The sequence below is a fragment of the Mesoplodon mirus genome (assembly GCF_964341445.2).
Source record: "Mesoplodon mirus genome assembly, chromosome: 3".
NCBI lineage: Eukaryota > Metazoa > Chordata > Mammalia > Artiodactyla > Ziphiidae > Mesoplodon > Mesoplodon mirus.
In genome coordinates, this window is record NC_138978.1 from 106015611 (window position 1) to 106037752 (window position 22142).

General features: G+C 40.3%; 1 long non-coding RNA gene across 1 annotated transcript in view; it reads left to right on the forward strand.

Moving 5' to 3' along the window:
* Nucleotides 1–22142, forward strand: part of LOC309800497 — a 37034-nt gene that overhangs the window by 12640 nt on the left and 2252 nt on the right. Inside the window, exon 4 of the long non-coding RNA XR_014293465.1 lies at nucleotides 547–622. This is a non-coding gene — a long non-coding RNA (uncharacterized lncRNA). The remainder of the gene's footprint in view (nucleotides 1–546; nucleotides 623–22142) is intronic.

Below are 22142 nucleotides of genomic sequence, written 5' to 3' on the forward strand. Positions count from 1 at the left end.
GGGGCAGGATGCTCAGCCACAGGGCCTGGCAGTCCACCAGGTCGCGCCAGTGCCTGTACACCTGGCGCCGGTGCCTGAGCAGCATGTGTTGGGTCACGTGGCTCAGCAACATTAGAAGCAGCTCAGCTGGAAGTTGGTTCGGGCCCAGCGCCTCCTCAGATTCCTGCTCTAGCGCCTCCTCGGATTCCTGCTCCAGCAAGGGGATCCCGACAGGCTGGCCCCTGGAGGAGGGCTTCTCACCAGGCTCAGCTGCGGCCTGCATCTCAGCCAGCACCCCTCCTGGGTGGGCCGTCACCTTGCTTCATGTCTCTTTCCTTTCTAAGACAAGTTAGAGCACTTTATCATTTTGCTGTTTTGGGTAAATAATCTGAAAATGCACTGCTTATGGCTATGCTTAACAAGTTGTGATATATGGTGGAAAATAGGAATAATACAGGGCCAAAAAGATAACCTTTAAGTATTTTATACTTTTTTGACTTAGGGCCCATGCAAGTTAAATGAAAATTTTGAGGTTTATATGGTTGTTTTTCGTTGCTGTTGTTGCAGGTTTTACCATCTGAAGAGGATAGAATGAAAAAAGAAATGAGAAATCAGCTTGTTGTGAAGCTTGTGAGAAAAAAAAGTAAGGTAATTTGGATGTTATATGAAAGAATATCTTCAAACCTATGCTTATTTTGGCAAAATTTAGAAAATTTTAATGGCAAAATATAGCTGGAAGAAACAGGATAATGAATCTAACTTACATTCCCATCTTACTTTAAAAGAGGAATAAATTTTACTAATAGAAGTCATGTAGAATAGCTAATGAAGTGAAATGTGTGAAATGAAATGAAACTTAATATTTTCATTATCTGGGTGCTCTTGAGAAGCAGTGATTATTTCATCAAAAGAAAAAGTGTTGATTTGAAGATATTGTCACATTGTATAAGAAATTAGAAAATCACATTTATCATGTAGCTATATTTTTCATATTAAAACTCTAAGGATAGTTCTAAACATTCTTATGCTATTCCAGCTCTGAAAATTGCTTGGAAAAACTTTTAGAGAATTAAAATTTGTTTTTCTGGGACAAGATTGCATTAGCCCTACCCTTACAACCAAATTCCTCCAAACACTCATTTGCAGGTGTCAGTAATACACACCATTTTAAACAATACTTCCACAGAAATCATCCATCACATAAACATGTACTGCTCCCATAGCCAGACTCCACATCCAATAAAAACACATTCATTTGTTCTTCTTTCCCCTCTACCCCCAAATAAAAAATAAAAAAACAAATCCCCTAATTAGGGAGCTACCAGAGAGAAGGTGGAGGTGAGGCTGAAGGTAGGAGCTGCTAGAGCACAGTAATCACATTTCCTCTCCTCCAGCCCCCCTCCCCTGTCCATTTTAAATTGAGGTAATAAAGGTAAAATTACGTGTGTAGATCTTAAGTGATCAATTTAATGAGTTTTGACAATCTTATATTCCTCTCTAACCACCAGCTGAAAAAAAAAGATATAGAACATTCTGTCACCCCAGGAGGTTTCTTCATGCCCTTCCCAGTCTGTTCCCCCTCTTTCCGAGGAAACACACATCTGATTTCTGTCCCCATAGCCTTGTTTAGCATTTTCCTGGACTTCATATATGGAATCATACAGTAATATACTATTTTATGCCTGGACACTTTCACTCAGCATATTTCTAAGATTATCCATGTTGCTGCTAATTTCAGTAGCATGTTCCTTTTAGTTGCTGAGTAGTATTTCATTATATGAATATACCACATTTTTTAAGACTTTATTTTTTAGAACAGTTTTAGGTTTACAATAAAATTGAGAGGAAGGTAAAAAGATTTTCCATACACCCGCTGCCCCCATACATGCACAGCCTTCCCCATTACAACATCACTCACCAAAATGGTACATTTTCCTACCAAGGATGACCCTACATTGATACATCATAATCCCCAAAGTTCATAGTTTACCTAAGGGTTTATTCCTGGTGTTGTACATTCTATGGTTTTGGACAAATGTATAATGACGTGTATCTATCTTTATATAATATCATACACAATATTTTCACTGCCCTAAAAATTCGTTGTCCTCTGTCTATTCATCTTCTCCACCCCCCAACTCCCCCTTCAAATCCCTGGCAACCATTGATCTTTTCACTGTCTCTATAGTTTTACCTTTTCCATGATGTCATATAGTTGGAATCACATAGTATGTAGCCTTTTCAGAATGGCTTCTTTCACTTAGGCATATGCATTTAAAATTCCTCCATGTCTTTGCATGGCTTGATAGTTCATTTCTTTTTAGTGCTAAATAATATTTAATTATCTGGGTTATGTTAATGTATCCATTCATCTACTGTAGGACATCTTGGTTGCTTCCAAGTTTTAGCAATTATGAATAAAGCTGCTCTGAACCTCCTTCTGCAGGTTTTTAGGTGGATATAAGTTTTCAATTCTATTGGGTAAATACCAAGGAACATGATTGCTTGATTGTTTGGTACAAGTATATTTTGTCTGTAAGGAATCACCAAACTGTCTTCCAAAGTGGCTGTACCATTTTGCATTCCCACCAGCAATGAATAAAAGTTCCGGGACTTCCTGGTGGCCCAATGGTTAAGAATCTGCCTGCCAATGCAGGGGATACGGGTTCGAGCCCTAATCTGGGAAGATCCCACATGCCACGGAGCAACTAAGCCGTGTGCCACAACTACTGAGCCTGCGCTCTAGAGCCCGTGAGCCACGACTACTGAGCCCGCATGCAACAACTACTGAAACCCACGTGCCTAGAGCCCGTGCTCTGCAACGAGAAGCCACCGCAGTGGGAAGCAGGCGCACCACAACATAGAGTAGCCCCCACTCGCCGCAACTAGAGAAAGCCCGTGCACAGCAACGAAGGCCCAATGCAGCCAAAAATAAATAAATAAATAAATAAATAAATTACTTTTAAAAGTTCCTGTTGCTTCACCTCCTCACCAGTGTTTGGGGTTTTCAGTGTTCTGGATTTTGGCCAGTCTAATAGGTGTGCAGTAGTATCATATTGTTTTAATTTGCATTTCCCTGATGATATATGATGTGGAGCATCTTTTCATGTGATTATTTGCCATTTGTATATCTTCTTTGGTGTTAAGGTTTTTGGCCCGTTTTAAAATCTGGTTTTCTTATTGTTCAGTTTTCAGAGTTCTTTGTGTGTTTTGATTAATAGTCCTTTGTCAGATGTGTCTTTTGCAAATATTTTCTCCCAGTCTGTGGTTTCTCTTCTAATTCTCTTGGTAACTGTGTTTCTCAGAGCCAAGTTTTTTAATTTTAATGAAGTAAAGCTTATCAATTATTTCCTTCATGGATTACACCAGAATTTTTTAAACCCATTCTTCTGTTTATATACTTATGGTTTGTTTCCAATTTGGGAACTTTATAACAAACACTGCTGTGACTATTTGTATAGACACATGCTTTTCTCTCTCTTTGGTAGATACCTAAAAGTAGAATTATTAGGTCATAGGGTAAAGGTATGTTTAAGTTCATTAGAGGGGACTTCCCTGGCAGTCCAGTGGTTAGGACTCCGTGCTTCCACCTCAGGGGGCGCGGGTTCCATCCCTGGTCGGGGAACTAGGACACCACATGCCGTGCAGCATGGCCAAAAACAAAAAGTTCATTAGAAACTACTAAGTCCTCCAAAGTGTTTGTACTATTTTACCAGCAATGTGTTACAGGTCAAGTTGCTCCATATTCTTGTTAACATTTAACATTGTTAGAGGTTTTTTTACTGTGGCCATTCTGATGCATAGGAAATAGTACCTTATTGTGGTTTTAATTTACATTTTCTTGATGACTCGTGATGTTTAGTACCTTTTCATGTGCTTATTTGACATCATACGTATTCTTTTTTTTTTTTTTTTCTGTACGCGGGCCTCTCACTGTTGTGGCCTCTCCCGTTGCGGAGCACAGGCTCCGGACGCACAGGCCCAGCGGCCATGGCTCACGGGCCCAGCCGCTCCGCGGCATATGGGATCCTCCCAGACCGGGGCACGAACCCGCATCCCCTGCATCGGCAGGCGGACTCTCAACCACTGCGCCACCAGGGAGGCCCATATACGTATTCTTTTTAAAAATTGAAATATAGCTGAGGTACAATAATATTTTAGTTTCAGGTATATAATACTGTGATTCAATATTTTTATAGATTATACTCCATTTAAGGTTATTATAAAATATTCGCTATATTCCCTGTGCTCTACAATATATCCTTGTAGATTATTCACTTTATACATGGTAGTTTGTACCTCTTGATCCCGTACCCCTATAACTCCCCACCCCCTTCACTCTCCCCAGTGGTAACAACTAGTTTGATCTCTATACCTGTGAGTCTGTTTCTCTTTTGTTATATTCATTCACTTGTTTTATTTTTTAGATTTCACATATAAGTGACAACATACAGTATTTGTCTTTGTCTGTCTGTCTGACTTATTTCACTTAATGTAATACCCTCTGTATCCATCCATGTTGTTGCAAGTGGCAAGATTTCTTTTTTTTTTTCTGGCTGAGTAATATTCTATTGTGTGTGTGTGTGTGTGTGTCTTCTTGTTAATTCATCTGTTGATGGACATTTTGGTTGCTTCCATATCTCGGCTATGGTAAATAGTGTTGCAGTGAATATCAGTGTGCATGTATCTTTCAAAGGAAATTGCAAACATAAATAAATTTCCCTCTCAATAGTTCATACATAGCAATAACTAGAGTTCAGTATTTTTTCCTTTCAGGAAAATTTGAATGAATATATTTTATAGTTGTAATTTGTAATATTAACTTATTAAGGTCAGTGACTTTACCACAGCAAATTTTTGATCATTATAAATAGGAAATTTTGAAACTGGAATATTACATAATAATTTATTTCTCCATTTTATTTTGTTTGCACAGTACCGAAATGATTGATGATTGATCAAAATAAGTAGTCACAAATGGTAGCAGATTTTTTAAATAGCTCATGGAATTTTAGGAAATTAGGCCTAAATTTTATAATTTAGGTCACACTTCAATGACATTAATTCTAAAGCTGGAAGGAAGTATATTAGACATTTTTCTTTTTAAATTGTAATCAGAATAGTATCTAATAAGAGTTCAGGTACTTTTTTCATATATGTAATAGTAGGGCATAACTTACCCCAACTAACAATAAATGCTAGAAGTGTCTATAAGTGTTCACTGGTTATCGTACAACTGATCATTGCAATGTGAAGAAAATTTGTTCCAAAAAGATGAAACTTACACATTTATTGAGTGTGCTATGTTATCTACTCATGTGTATGATTTTACAACCTGGATTTTTAAAAAGGAGCTACCATCTACCTTGTCAACCACACATTAAGAAAAAGTTCATATTAAGTGCACAGCAATGGGAGAAGAATCTCTATTCAAAGAGCTAGGTTTCTGCCAAGGGAGGAATTAGGAAAATGCACTCGTACCCCCACCCTAGAATGCCACACTTAGGAATCAAAGGAGGTCTCTGGCAGCCAGGCCCAGCAGGCTTGACAGGTTAGTCTTTCTAATGCCTACCTGGGAACACGCTGCTCAATACTGTCTGCTGTGGTGGCAGGAAACTAATTCTGCTTCTCTGTGAATAATGGAGGGTACCACCACCCTGAGGATTGTCAGAAGCCAGGGGAGCCAGTGCTTGGGTAGACTTTTTTTGCTTCAGGGCACTAGGCTGGTTGGAACCCCTTGGAGAATCCAGCTGGAAAAAGTCACAAAACCCATGCAAGGCATCCTAAATAACCACGCTTAAATTTTTATTTATTTATTTATTTATTTATTTATTTATTTGTGGTACGCGAACCTCTTACTGCCACGGCCTCTCCCGTTGCGGAGCACAGGCTCCGGATGCGCAGGCCCAGTGGCCATGGCTCACGGGCCCAGCCGCTCCACGGCATGTAGGATCCTCCAGGACCAGGGCACCTGCATCGGCAGGCGGACTCTCAACCACTGCGCCACCAGGGAAGCCCCGACCATGCTTAAATTAAGGTAGAGGATTGCCTCTTGAAGAGGCTCAGGACATTCAGTCCAGGAGTGATTGGCACTTCATTCACTTCTACATGGAGGAAAAAAAAAGTTTCTGGAATATTCAGAAACTGCCCCGGTGACCTGATTTCATTGGCATGGACCCAGTCTGTTCTGAGAAGTTGTGCTGCAGTTGTGGTATGGCAAGAAGAATACTATTTTTGGAGTAAGGACACACTTAGCTTGGAACGTATGGATCACAAGACCTTGAACAAGTCAACTAACCTCAGTTTTCCTCATCAGTAAATGGATTGTTGTGGTAAGAACTTCATAAAATAATCCACGTGGAAGCACCTGACACTAATGCTCAGAATACATTACTTAATCTGAATACAGTCTCCTAAGTAAAACAGATATTCCTTAACACACCAACAGATGCTCTGAGTGAGGGAGGGAAGAAAGGAGGAAGTTTTTAATTGAACTGTTATTAAATAAGTTGGAGGTGCTCATGTAATTGTAGCTATTATTACTTCACCTTTTAGAATCAAAAGGAAAGTGATACATCACCTAAGATAATGCTGAGGTAAATATATGTAACTTTTGCTTTCTTATGTCTGATGATAGATACTGTGCACTTCTGGGGAGGCCAGATCACAAGTTGGCCTTAAACATATATAATGGACAGCTTTTATTCTTGCCTGAGTAGCATCCATTCCTCCTTTTATGTTATAGCACCTAGTTTTCCTCTATCATGCTCAGTTCATTGTTCCTGGGGGGAGAAGAGTCCACACCAGCTCCAGAAGTGGACTTGTAAGCCAGACCTTTCCAATCAGAGCATTACATTTATGGCAGATCCCATTGACTGGCTAACCTAATCCCCATTCTCAACCCCCTTCTTCCCAGCCTAACTCAACTGGAGAGTCTGGAAGAGCAAAATACTTGGCTCTCCAGCCTTGCTTGAGGGTAAGGGTATCCTTGTGACCCAGTTATGATCAGTGAGTCATGAGCAGAAGTCTGCTAGGTGATTTTGGGAAAACTTTCGCTTTCTTCAACAAGGGACGTTTGCTGCCCGTAGCATCCTTTTTCCTGCCTAGAACCTGGATGTGATTTTTTGGAGCTGCAGCTTCCATCTTGCAATAATGAAGAAAAAGCCAAAGAACTAAAAAGCCAAAGAACTTGCGGACCACGGGCTCTAGGCAAGCAGGCTCAGTAGTTGTGGCTCGTGGGCTCTAGAGTGCTCAGTAGTTGTGGCACATGGGCTTAGTTGCTCCACAGCATGTGGGATCTTCCTGGACCAGGGCTTGAACCCGTGTCCCCTGCATTGGCAGACGGATTCTTAACCACTGTGCCACCAGGGAAGTCCCACATCTTTTAATATAAGGAACATGAACTTCATTTTGTTTTATCATGTACTCTGTTGTCTGCAATTGAAGGCATCTCTAACTGATAAAATATCTCCTTGGCTGTACTGATTGATTCAAGGATGGCCATGTGCTCAAGTTAGACCAATCAGAACCAATGAGACTCAGTTTTAGGAATTTCAATGGACTATTAGAATAAGAAGTTCTCTATCTGTAGACCTGAAAGTAAAAAGATACAAGCCTAGAACTGCTGGCAGCCAACTTGCTCCAACTTGGGATCAGCCAGTATGAGAATGAAGCCAGTACAGAGAAGACACAGATGAGACAGGGAGAGAGAGTGAGTTATGATGATATCCTTTGAGTCCCTGATCCAGATTTGCCTAAAGGGAGGGTGCCTCTGGACTTTTAAAATACAGGAGCCAATAAATCCCTTTTTGGCTCAAGCTTGTCTGAGATATGAGGTTTCTGTATCATAACCTGACTAATACTTGGCAACATATTACCGGTGCTGCTTCTAGTCCATATTTTCTCCTGCCTGCACTGCCTCAAGTACGTAAGAGCAGGGCTTAATATTTACCCGTTTTTAGTGAGTCCCTTCCTCCCTCAGCTTCTCTGTTGATACTTTTGTGGGTCCACCCACAAGGAGAGGCTTCTGCTCTGGGTGAGAGGAGATGAAAGATCCCACACATTTTAGGAGAGACTTTCCAGCACAGGGAAGCACAGTACACGTGTTTCCTCTCTGACTGAAATTCATGAAGAGGCTGTTCAGAGAGGTAGGAAAGGGGAGACTAGAGGGAGTTGCTGGGTGGAAGGATAATTTGGTTTATTACAATTAAATTGTTTCAACTTTTTTTCCCCTTACTATCAAAGTCATACAGTAAATATAAAAAGAGGGAATTCCCTGGTCATCCAGTGGTTAAGACTCTACACTTCCATTGCAGGGGGCCCAGGTTGCCATGCAGCGTGGCCAAAAAAAATAGAGATCACTATGTTTCTCAAGCGATTTTTCTTTTCTTCTCATAGTCTTCCGTATTATGTTTGCTGGAAAGCATTGTCTGATAATCAAAATAAAATGATGGTTGAATCCAGTTGATAGCAACAAACCAGTTTTCAAGGCCAAGGGATAGCAATAGTCTGGTCCATTGTCAGGGGAGTCCTAACCACTGGACCACCAGGGAACTCTCAATAAGTACTGTGTTTGAATTTACTCTCTTCAGGCTTTCACTCCCATATTCCACCAAAACTGCCTTTGCTGATAAGTTCACACTGCCAAATTTGATGGTTAATTCTTGGTCTTTTTACTTCACCTGTTGGCAGCATTTTACACAGTTCCTTGGAGTCCAGGTAGTGAGGCAGTCAGGAGTGTAGACTCTTGAGCCAGCAAAAGTTCAAAATTAGAGCTTCACCACCACGAGCTGTGTAACCTTGAGAGAGACCTTTAAACTCTGTGCCTCAAGTATGTCATCTATAACATGGGAATGATAATAATATCATCTAATTCATAGTGTTGCAAAGATTAAGTTGTACTAAGAATAATAGTAGTAGTAGTTGGTGGTAGTTGGTAGCAGTTGGTAGTAGTAGTAATATGCTTTCTTGAGTTGGCTTCCAGGATCTCACACTCACTCATCTTTTTTCTTACTTCGCTAGCTACTCCTAATCTCTTTTGCTGCTTCCTTCTTAGTCCCCTGATCCATAAAGCTGCCCCAGATCCCTGTCACTGTACCTCTTTAAATGCATCACTCTCTTAGTGAGCTCGTCCAGTGTTACGATTTTAAATACTATCAGCAGTGGACACTATTATGTACCATCCACATACCCCTTCAAGGAAGGATTTGTGCCCCAGCTGCTAAGGCTACCATCAGTGGACAGCCTTCATCTGTCAGCCCTTTCAGGGATAACCTCAGCTGCACAGAGCCTTCCTACCTGAGGCCATGTCTTTCTGGAGGTGGTCGACATTCGATAACTGGTTGAGGCACGAGTATAAAGGCTTACTATTTCAACCTCACATAGGACAACTCTGCCAGGCCATTTCAGCTCCAGAGCTTCTCAGGGAATCAACTTGGGTTGTCAGGCCTGCATCATAGCTCAACTCCCTCTGCCCAATCCTGCTTCTTCCACCTGCCTTCCAGAGATGTTGATTCCAAGGACATTCTCTGGGAAACATCCTAAACACTGAAGTCTGCCTCAGAATCTGCTTCCCAAAAAACCCAAATTTTGATGCTATTTATATGTTGATGACTCTCAAATTTTATATCAACAGTGTAATCTTCTCTGAGCTCCAAATTGTATAGTCAACTGCCTGCTTGGAAATTTAACAGACATCACAAATTTAATGTACCTAAAACTGGGCTCTTTTTTTAATTTATTTTTTTATTGAAGTATAGTTGATTCACAATGTTTCAGGTGTACAGCAAAGTGATTCTGTTTTACTCATATATATAAATACATGTATTTATAAATATATAAAAATAGACATGTTCTTTTTCAGATTCTTTTCCATTATAGGTTATTACAAGATATTGAATATAGTTCCCTGTGTTATACAGAAGGTCCTTATTATTTTATAGATAGTAGTGTGTATGCGTTAATCCCAAATTCCTAATTTATCCCTCCCCCCTCTTCCCCTTTGGTAACCACAAGTTTGTTTACTATGTCTGTGAGTCTATTTCTGTTTTGTAAATAAGTTCATTTGTATCATTGTTTTTAGATTCCACAGATAAGTGATATCATATTTGTCTTTCTCTGTCTGACTTACTTCACTTAGTGTGATAATCTCTAGGTCCATCCATGTTGCTGCAAATAGAATTATTTTGCTCTGTTTTATGGCTGAGTAATATTCCATTGTGTGTGTGTGTGTGTGTGTGTGTGTGTATACACCACATCTTCTTTATCCATTTTTCTGTTGATGGACATTTAGGTTGTTTCCATGTCTTGGCTACTGTAAATAGTGCTGCTGTGAATATTGGGGTGCATGTATCTTTTCGAATTAGAGTTTTCATCTTTTCTGGATATGCCCAGGAGTGGGATTGCTGGATCATATAGTAACTCTATTTTCAGTTTTTTAAGGAACCTCCATACCATTCTCTATAGTGGCTGGACCAGTTTACATTCCTACCAACAATGTAGGAAAGTTCCCTTTTCTCCACACCCTCTCCAGCATTTATTATTTGTAGACTTTTTTTAAAATTAATTAATTAATTCATTAAGTTTTGGCTGTGTTGGGTCTTTGTTGTTGCACGTTGGCTTTCTCTAGTTGCGGTGAGCGGGGACTACTCTTCGTTGCGGTGCACAGGCTTCTTATTGCGGTGGCTTATTTTGCTGCGGAGCACAGGCTCTAGGCGTGCGGGCTTCTGTAGTTCTGGCACATAGGCTCAGTAGTTGTGCCTCACGGGCTCTAGAGTGCAGGCTCAATAGTTGTGGCACTTGGGTTTAGTTGCTCCACGGCATGTGGGATCTTCCTGGACCAGGGATTGAACCCGTGTCCCCTGCATTGGCAGGCAGATTCTTAACCACTGAGCCACCAGGGAAGTCCCTGTAGACTTTCTGATGATGGCCATTCTGACTGGTGTCAGGTTTTGATTTGCATTTCTTTAATAATTAGCAACGTTGAACATCTTTTCATGTGCCTGTTGGCCCTCTGAGTGTCTTCTTCAGAGAAATGTCTGTTTAGGTCTTCTGCCCATTTTTTTGATTGAATTGTAAAACTGTGGTCTTAACCTTTCCATTTCCAAAACCTTTCTTCTTCTCCTCTCAGTAAATGACAATTCTTTCAGTTGTTCAGGCCAAAAACCTGGAGCAATACTTGATTCTTCTCTTTACTTCATACCTTAATTCCCACTATCAGCAAATCCTATCTATCCTACTATCAAAATATATCAAAAACCTCTTATCCAGACTTCCCTGGTGGCACAGAGGTTAAGAATCTGCCTGCCAATGCAGGGGACATGGGTTCGAGCCCTGGTCCGGGAAGATCCCACATGCCATGGAGCAACTAAGCCTGTGTGCCACAACTACTGAGCCTGTGCTCTAGAGCCCACGAGCCACAACTACTGAGCCCGCTTGCCTAGAGCCTGTGGTCCACAACAAGAGAAGCCACTGCAATGAGAAGCCCACACACTGCAACAAAGAGTAGCCCCTGCTCACTGCAGCTAGAGAAAGCCTGCGTGCAGCAACAGAGACCCAACACCGCCAAAAATAATTAATTAATTAAAAAACCCCACTTATCATTTCCACTACTAACAGCCTGACCTACACCACCATTATCTCTTCTTTGGATTATTTTAATGCCTTTCTAATTGAACTCCCTTCTTTTCTCTTCCTCTTTTACATTCTATTTAATTTATTTTTTATTGTTTGTATGTCAAAATACAGATTATTTTTTCTTGAAGAATAATTGATTTACAATATTATATTAGTTTCAGGTGTACAGCATAGTAATTCAGTATTTTTGCAGATGATATTCCATTTTAGGTTATTGTAAGATAATGGTTATAATTCCCTGTGCTATACAGTAAATTCTTGTTGCTTATCTATTTTATATATAGTAGTTTGTATCTGTTAATCCCATACCCCTAATTTGCCCCTCCCCACTTCCCTCTCCCCTTTGATAACCACAAGTTTGTTTTCTATGTCTGTGAGTCTGTTTCTGTTTCGTGTATACATTAATTTGTATTATTTTTTAGATTCAGTATATAAGTGATATCATATAGCATTTGTTTTTCTGTATAACTTATTTCACTAAGCATAATACTCTCTAAGTCCATCCACATTGCTGCAAATGGCAGTATTTCATTCTTTTTATGGCTGAGTAATATTCCATTGTATATATATACCACATCTTCTTAATTCAACTGTTTATTGTTGGGCACTTGGGTTGCTTCCATGTCTTGGCTATTGTAAATAGTGTAAACATTGGAGTGTGTGTATCTTTTCAAATTAGTATTTTCATTCTTTCTGGATATATACCCAGGAGTGGAATTGCTGGATCATATGGTAGTTCTATCTTTAGCTTTTTGAGGAACCTCCATACTGTTTTCCATAGTGGCTGCACCAATTTACATTCCCACCAACAGTGTACAAGGGTTCCCTTTCCTCCAAATCTTCTCCGGCATTTGTTATTTGTAGACTTTTTGGTGACAGTCATTCTGACAAGTATTAGGTGATACCCCATTGTGGTTTTGATTTGCATTTCTCTAATAATTAGCAATATTGAGCATATTTTCATGTGTCTGTTAGCCATCTGTATGTCTTCTTTGGAAAAATGTCTATTCAAGTCTTCTGCCCAATTTTTTAAAAAATAAATTTATTTATTTTATTTTATTTTATTTTTGACTGCGTTGTGTGTTCGTTGCTGCATGTGAACTTTCTGTAGTTGTGGCAAGCGGGGGCTACTCTTCATTGAGGTGTGCGGGCTTCTCTTTGCAGTGGCTTCTCTTGTTGTGGAGCATGGGCTCTAGCCGCGTGGGCTTCAGTAGTTGTGGCATGTGGGCTTAGTAGTTGTGGTTCACGGGCTCTAGAGCACAGTCTCAGTAGTTGTGGCACACGGGCTTATTTGCTCTGTGGCATGTGGGATCTTCCCAGACCAGGGCTCGAACCTGTGTCCCCTGCGTTGGCAGGCAGATTCTTTTTTTTTTTTTTTTTTTTTTTGGTACACGGACCTCTCACTGTTGTGGCCTCTCCCGTTGCGGAGCACAGGCGCCGGACGCGCAGGTTCAGCGGCCATGGCTCACAGGCCTAGCCGCTCCACGGCATATGGGATCTTCCCGGACCGGGGCACAAACCCATGTCCCCTGCATCGGCAGGTGGACTCTCAACCACTGCGCCACCAGGGAAGCCCGGCAGGCAGATTCTTAACCACTGTGCCAAAAGGGAAGCCTTTCTGCTCATTTTTTTATTGTATTGTTTATCTCTTTGGTATTGAGTTGTATGAGCTGTTTGTATAGTTTGGATATTAACCTCTTGTTGGTCACATCATTTGCAAATATTTTCTCCCACTCAGTAGGTTGTCTTTTCATTTTGTTGATGGTTTCCTTTGCTGTGCAAAAGCTTTTAAGTTTAATTAGGTCCCATTTGTTTACTTTTGCTTTTATTTCTTTTGCCTTGGGAGACTAATCCAAGAAAATATTGCTATGATTTGTGTCAAACAGTGTTATGCCTATGTTCTCTTCTAGGAGTTTTATGGCCTCACGTCTTACATTTAGGTCTTTAAAGCATTTTGAGTTTATTTTTTTATGTGGTGTAAGGGAATGTTCTAATTTCATTGTTTTACATGTGGCTATCCAGATTTTCCAGCACCACTGTTGAGGAGACTGTCTTTTCTCCATTTTATGTTCTTGCCTCCTTTGTCATAGATTAATTGACAGTAGGTACGTGGGCTTATTTCTGGGCTCTCTGTTCTGTTCCATTGATCTGTGTGTCTGTTTCTGTGCCAATACCGTGCTGTTTTTCTGCATTCTATTTTAGATCAAGTAGTACTAAATGTAAATCATGTCATGTCACTCCTCTGTTCAACACCCTGCAATGTGAGAAGATAAATAAAATTGGTAAATCTCTCTCCAGACTGATCAGATAAAAAGAGATGTCATAAGTTACCAATATCAGTAATGAGAGAGGACATCATTACAGATCCTATACATATAAAAAGGATAATAAGAGAATATTATGAATAATTTTATGCCAATGCATTTGACAACTTAGATAAAATAGATATATCTCTTGAATGAGAGAATCAAAGCTTGTGTGACTGGAAATGATGATCAAATGTTGAATATATGGGATAACAGCAAAAATCTAGTCAGAAGAAAAGCGTGATTTCAGAGGAAAATCCTTCAGCTCATGATGTTGGTTGTAGTATTTGTTTTGCTCCTGTCACTATTGGTACTTATCCTTTATTACATTAAGGAAGTTCTCACCTATTCCTGCTTTGCTAATTTTTTATTATAAAAACTGCCAACTTCTATTAATTTATTTTCCTGCATCTATAAGATAGTCCTATGATTTTTTGCTATTATTTGTTAAGTGGTAAATTATCTTGACCACTGTCTAATATAAAAGCAATTTTACATTCTTTTAAAAAAATAAAATATCAAAGCTCACTCAAAAATAAATAGGTAGACCTTCAAGATGGCAGAGGAGTAAGATGTGGAGATCACCTTCCTCCCCACAAATACATCAGAAATACTTTTACAAGTGGAACTCCTACAGAACACCTACTGAATGCTGGCAGAAGACCTCAGACTTCCTCAAAGGCAAGAAAATCCCCACATACCTGGGTAGGGCAAAAGAGAAAAGTAAAAACATAGACAAAAGAATAGGGATGGGACCTGCACCTCTGGGAGGGAGCTGTGAAGGAGGAAAAGTTTCCACACACTAGGAAGCCCCTTCACTGGTGGAGACAGGGGCTGGGCAGGGGGAGAAGCTTCGGAGCCACGGAGGAGAGCACAGCAACAGGGGTGCAGAGGGCAAAGTGGAGAGATTCCCGCACAGAGGATTGGTGCTGACTGGCACTCACCAGCCTGAGAGGCTTGTCTGCTCACCTGCCGGGGGCGGGTGGTGGCTGCAAGCTGAGACTAGGATTTGGAGATCACACGCCAGTGAGAGGACTGGAGTTGGCAACGTGAACACAGCCTGAGGGGGCTAATGCACCACAGCTAGCTGGGAGAGAGTCCAGGAAAAAGTCTGGACCTGCCGAAGAGGCAAGAGACCATTGTTTCAGGGTGCGTGAGGAGAGAGGATTCAGAGCACCGCCTAAACGAGCTCCAGAGGTGGGCGTGAGCTGTGGTTATCAGCTTGGACCCCAGAGACGGGCATGAAATGCTAAGGCTGCTGCTGCTGCCACCAAGAATCCTGTGCTCAAGCACAGGTCACTATCCGCACGCCGCCCCCTGCAGGAGCCTGTATAGCCTACCACTGCCAGGGTCCCGTGATCCAGGGATAACTTTCCCAGAAGAACAAACAGCGAGCCTCAGACTGTTGCAATGTCATGCCGGGCTCTGCTGCTACAGGCTCCCACCACATTCCAGTTATGACTACCGTACCCCTCCCTCCCCGCCCCCGGCATGAGTGAGCCAAGCCCCTTAATCAGCCGCTGCTTTAACCCGCTCCTGTCTGGGCAGGGAACAGATGCCTGCGGGTGACCTACACACAGAGGTCGGGCCAAAATCAAAGCTGAACCCCAGGAGCTGTGTGAACAAAGAAGAGAAAGGGAAATTTCTTGGTGTGGCCTCAGGAGCAGCAGACTAAATCCCCACAATCAACTTGATGTACCCTGCATCTGTGGAATACCTCAATAGACAACAAATTGTCCCAAAATTGAGGTGGTGGACTTCAGGAACAACTATAAACTTGGGGTTTGCTGTCTGCGATTGATTTCTTTCTGATATTTATGTTAATCTTAGTTTAGTTTTTACCACTTGTTATCATTGGTGGATTTGTTTTTCGGTTTCGTTGCTCTCTTCTTTTTTTTTAATTATTATTTTTTTATGTTAATAATTTCATTTTTAATTTTCTTTCTTTTTATCTCCCTTTTCTTCTGAGCCAGGTGGCTGACAGAGTCTTGGTGCTCAGGCCTGGTGTCAGGCCTGAGCCTCTGAGGTGGGAGAGCCAAGTTCAGGACATTGGATCACCAGAGACCTCCCAGCCCCACATAATATCAATCAGTGAGAGCTCTCCCAGAGATCTCCATCTCAACACTAAGACCCAGGTCCACCCAATGGCCAGCAAGCTCCAGTGCTGGATGCCCCATGCCAAACAACTAGTAAGACAAGAACACAACCCCACCCATTAGCAGAGAGACTGCCTAAAATCATACTAAGTGCACAGACACCCCAAAACACACCAACAGACACGGCCCTGCCCACCAGAAAGACAAGATCCAGCCTCATCTGCCAGAACACAGGCACCAGTCCCCTCCACCAAGAAGGCTACACAAGCCACTAAACCATCCTCACCCACTGAGGGCAGACACCAAAACAACAGGAACTACGAACCTGCAGCCTGTGAAAAAGGACACCCCAAACACAGTAAGTTAAGCAAAATGAGAAGACAGAAAAATATGCAGCAAGGTAATATTGAGGGAGCAAGGTAAAAACCCATGGGACTAAACAAATGAAGAGGAAATAAGCAGTCTACCTGAAAAAGAATTCAGAGTAATGATAGTAAAGATGATCCAAAATCTTGGAAATAAAATGGAGAAAATACAAGAAACCTTTAACAAGAACGTAGAAGAACTAAAGAGCAAACAAACAATGAGGAATAACACAATAAATGAAATTAAAAATTCTCTAGAAGGAATCAATAGCAGAATAACTGAGGCAGAAGAACAGATAAGTGCCCTGGAAGATAAAATAGTGGAAATAATTACTGCAGAGCAGAACAAAGAAAAAAGAATGAAAAGAATTGAAGACAATCTCAGAGATGCCTGGGACAATATTAAACACACCAACATTCGAATTATAGGGGTCCCAGAAGGAGACGAGAAAAAGAAAGGGTCTGAGAAAATATTTGAAGAGATTATAGTTGAAAACTTCCCTAATATGGGAAAGGAAATAGTTGATCAACTCCAGGAAGCGCAGAGAGTCCCATACAGGATAAATCCAAGGAGAAACACACCAAGGCACATATTAATCAAACTATCAAAAATTAAATACTAAGAAGAAATATTAAAAGCAGCAAGGGAAAAGCAACAAATAGTGTACAAGGGAATCCCCATAAGGTTAACAGCTGATCTTTCAGCAGAAACTCTGCAAGCCAGAAGGGAGTGGCAGGACATATTTAAAGTGCTGAAAGGGAAAAACCTACAACCAAGATTACTCTCCCCAGAAAGGATCTCATTCAGAGTCAACGGAGAAATTAAAACCTTTACAGACAAACAAAAGTTAAAAGAATTCAGCACCACCAAACCAGCTTTACAACAAATGCTAAAGGGACTTCTCTAGGCAGGAAACACAAGAGAAGGAAAAGACCTACAAAAACAAACCCCAAACAATTAAGAAAATGGTAATAAGAACATACATATCAATAATTACCATAAATGTAAATGGATTAAATGCTCCAACCAAAAGACATAGACTGGCTGAATGGATACAAAAACAAGACCCATACATATGCTGTCTACAAGAGACCCACTTCAGACCTAGGGACACATACCGACTTAAAATGAGGGTATAGAAAAAGATATTCCACGCAAATGGAAATCAAAAGAAATCTGGAATAGCAATTCTAATATCAGATAAATTCAACTTTAAAATAAAGACTATTACAAGAGACAACTAAGGACACTACATAATGAGCAAAGAATTAATCCAAGAAGAAAATATAACAATTGTAAATATTTATGCACCCAACATAGGAGCACCTCAATACATAAGGCAAATGCTAACAGCCATAAAAGGGGAAATTGACAGCAACACAATCATAGTAGGGGACTTTAACACCCCACTTTCATCAATGGACAGATCAACCAAAATGAAAATAAATGAGGAAACACAAGCTTTAAATGACACATTAGACAAGATGGACTTAATTGATATTTAGAGGACATTCCATCCAAAAACAACAGAATACACTTTCTTCTCAAGTGCTCATGGAACATTCTCCAGGATAGATCATATCTTGGGTTACAAATCAAGCCTTGGAAAATTTAAGAAAATTGAAATCATATCAAGTATCTTTTCCGACCACAATGCTATGAGACTAGATATCAATTACAGGAAAAAAACCTAAAAAATACAAACACATGGAGGCAAACAGTATGCTACTAAACAACCAAGAGATCACTGAAGAAGTCAAAGAGGAAATCAAAAAATACCTAGAAACAAATGACAATGAAAACACGACGACCCAAAACCTATGGGATGCAGCAAAAGCAGTTCTAAGAGGGAAGTTTACAGCAATTCAATCCTATCTCAAAAAACAAGAAAAATCTCAAACAACCTAACCTTACACCTAATGCAATTAGAGAAAGAAGAACAAAAAAAATCGAAGGTTAGCAGAAGGAAAGAAATCATAAAGATCAGATCAGAAATAAATGAAAAATAAATGAAGGAAACAAAAGCAAAGATCAATAAAACTAAAAGCTGCTTCTTTAAGAAGATAAACAGAATTGATAAGCCATTAGCTAGGCTCATCAAGAAAAAAAGGGAGAAGACTCAAATCAACAGAAGTAGAAATGAAAAAGGAGAAGTAACAACTGACACTGCAGAAATACAAAGGATCATGAGACATTACTGCAAGCAACTATATGCCAGTAAAATGGACAACCTGGAAGAAATGGACAAATTCTTAGAAAGGCACAACCTTCCAAGACTGAACCAGGGAGAAATAGAAAATATAAACAGACCAATCACAAGCACTGAAACTGAGACTGTGATTAAAAATCTTCCAACAAACAAAAGCCCAGGAGCAGACGGCTTCACAGGCAAATTCTATCAAACATTTAGAGAAAAGCTAACACCTGTCCTTCTTAAACTCTTCCAAAATACACCAGAGGGAGGAACACTCCCAAACTCATTCTACGAGGCCACCATCACCCTGATACCAAAACCAGACAAAGGTGTCACAAAAAAAGAAAACTACAGGCCAATATCACTGATGAACATAGATGCAAAACTTTTCAACAAAATACTAGCAAACAGAATCCAGCAGCACATTAAAAGGATCATACACCATGATCAAGTGGGGTTTATCCCAGGAATGAAAGGATTCTCTAATATATGCAAATCAATCAATGTAATACACCATATTAACAAATTGAAGACAAAAAACCATATGATCATCTCAATAGATGCATAAAAAGCTTTTGACAAAATTCAACACCCATTTATGATAAAAGCTCCCCAGAAAGTAGGCACAGAGGGAACTTACCTCAAGTTAATAAAGGCCATATATGACAAACACACAGCCAACTTTGTTCTCAATGGTGAAAAACTGAAACCATTTCCTCTAAGATCAGGAACAAGACAAGGCTGCCCAATCTCACAGCTATTATTCAATGTAGTTTTGAAAGTTTTAGCCACAGCAATCAGAGAAGGAAAAGAAATAAAAGGAATCCAAATTGGAAAAGAAGAAGTAAAACGGTCACTATTTGCAGATGACGTGATACTATACATACAGAATCATAAAGATGCTACCAGAAAAATAGTAGAGCTAATCAATGAATTTGGTAAAGTAGCAGGATACAAAATTAATGCACAGAAAACTCTTGCATTCCTATACACTAATGATGAAAAATCTAAAGGAGAATTTAAGGAAACACTCCCATTTACCATTGCAAGAAAAAGAATAAAATACCTAGGGATAAACCTACTTAAGGAGACAAAAGACCTGTAGGCAGAAAACTATAAGATAGTGATGAAAGAAATTAAAGATGATAAAAACAGATGGAGAGATATACCATGTTCTTGGATTGGAAGAATCAACTGTGAAAATGACTATACTACCCAAAGCAATCTACAGATTCAGTGCAATCCCTATCAAACTACCAATGGCATTTTTCACAGAACTAGAACAAAAAATTTCACAATTTGTATATCAACAAAAAAGACCCCAAATAGCCAAAGCAGTCTTGAGAAAGAAAAATGGAGCTGGAGGAATCAGGCTCCCTGACTTCAGACTATACTACAAAGCTACCGTAATCAAGACAGTATGGTACTGGTAGAAAAACAGAAATATAGACCAATGGAACAGGATAGAAAGCCCAGAGATAAACCCACCCACATATGGTCACCTTATTTTTCATAAAGGAGGCAAGGATATACAATGGAGAAAAGACAGCCTGTTCAATAAGTGGTGCTGGGAAAACTGTACAGCTACATGTAAAAGAATGAAATTAGAACACTCCCTAACACTACACACAAAAATGAATTCAAAATGGATTAAAAACCTAAACGTAAGGCCAGACACTATGAAACTCTTAGAGGAAAACATAGGCAGAACACTCTATGACATAAATCACAGCAAGATCCTTTTTGACCCACCCCCTAGAGAAATGGAAACAAAATCAAAATAAAGGGCTTCCCTGGTGGCGCAGTGGTTGGGAGTCCACCTGCCGATGCAGGGGACACGGGTTCGTGCCCCGGGCTGGGAGGATCCCGCATGCCGCGGAGCAGCTGGGCCCATGAGCCATGGCCGCTGAGCCTGCGCATCTGGAGCCTGTGCTCCGCAACGGGAGAGGCCACAACAGTGAGAGGCCTGTGTGCCACAAAAAGAAAGAAAAAGAAAGAAAGAAAGAAAGAGAAAGAAAAAAAATCAAAATAAACAAATGGGACCTAATGAAACTTAAAAGCTTTTGAACAGCAAAGGAAACCATAAACAAGATGAAAAGACAACCTCAGAATGGGAGAAAATATTTGCAGATGAAGCAACTGACAAAGGATTAATCTCCAAAATATACAAGCAGTACAGCTCAATATCAAAAAAACAAACAACCGAATCCAAAAATAGGCAGAAGACCTAAATAGACATTTCTCCAAAGAAGATATATGGATTGCCAACAAACACATGAAAGGATGCTCAACATCACTAATCATTAGAGAAATTCAAATCAAAGCTACAGTAAGGGGGGCTTCCCTGGTGGTGCAGTGGTTAAGAATCCATCTGCCAGTGCAGGGGACACAGGTTCGAGCCCTGGTCCAGGAAGAGCCCACATGCCACAGAGCAACTAAGCCCATGTGCCACAAGTACTGAGCCTGCGTGCCACAACTACTGAAGCCCACATGCCTAGAGACTGTGCTCCTCAACGAGAAGCCACCACAATGAGAAACCTGGGCACCACAACGAAAGAGTAGCCCCCACTTGCCACGACTAGAGAAAGCCCACGCACAGCAACAAAGGCCCAACACAGCCAAAAATAAATAAATAAATAAATAAATTTATTTTGAAAAAAACTAAAATGTGGTATCACCTCACACTGGTCAGAATGGCCATCATCAAAAAAAATCTACAAAGAATAAATGCTGGAGGGGGTGTGGAGAAAAGGAAACCCTCTTGCACTGTTGGTAGGAATGTAAATTGATACAGCCACTATGAAGAACAGTATGGAGGTTCCTTAAAAAACTAAAAATAGAACTACCATATGACTCAGCAATCCCACTACTGGGCATATACCCTGAGAAGACCATAATTCAAAAAGAGTCATGTACCACAATGTTCATTGCAGCACTATTTACAATAGCCAGGACATGGAAGCAACTAAGTGTCCATTGACAGATGAATGAGTAAAGAAGATGTGGCACATATACACAATGGAATTTTACTCAGCCATAAAAAGAAATGAAACTGAGTTATTTTTAGTGAGGTGCATGGACCTAGAGTCTGTCATACAGAGTGAAGTAAGTCAGAAAGAGAGAAACAAATACTGTATACTAACACATATATATGGAATATAAAAAAAAAAAGGTTCTGAAGAATGTAGTGGCAGGACAGGAATAAAGACGTAGACATAGAGAACGGACTTGAGGACACGGGGAGGGGGAAGGAACCTGATTTTAAAACTTATAAAGCTATGGTAATTGGGATGGGTGGCATTAGTATAAAGGTAGCTAAACCAATCAATGGAACAGAAAAGAGAGTCTGGAAATATATTCATACAATTAATTTTTTTGGCAAGATTTTGTATCATGTTAGGTGGAATTATGACCCTCTTATGGTCATAACAAGTGGACAAGCTGGAGAACCAGGAACCAGAAGGTGCTAATGTAATTCAGTCTGAGCCCAAAGTCCTCAGAATGGGGAGAGATGGGGGGTGAGGGGAGAGCCAGTGATGTAAGTTCCAGTCTGAGTCCCAAAACCCA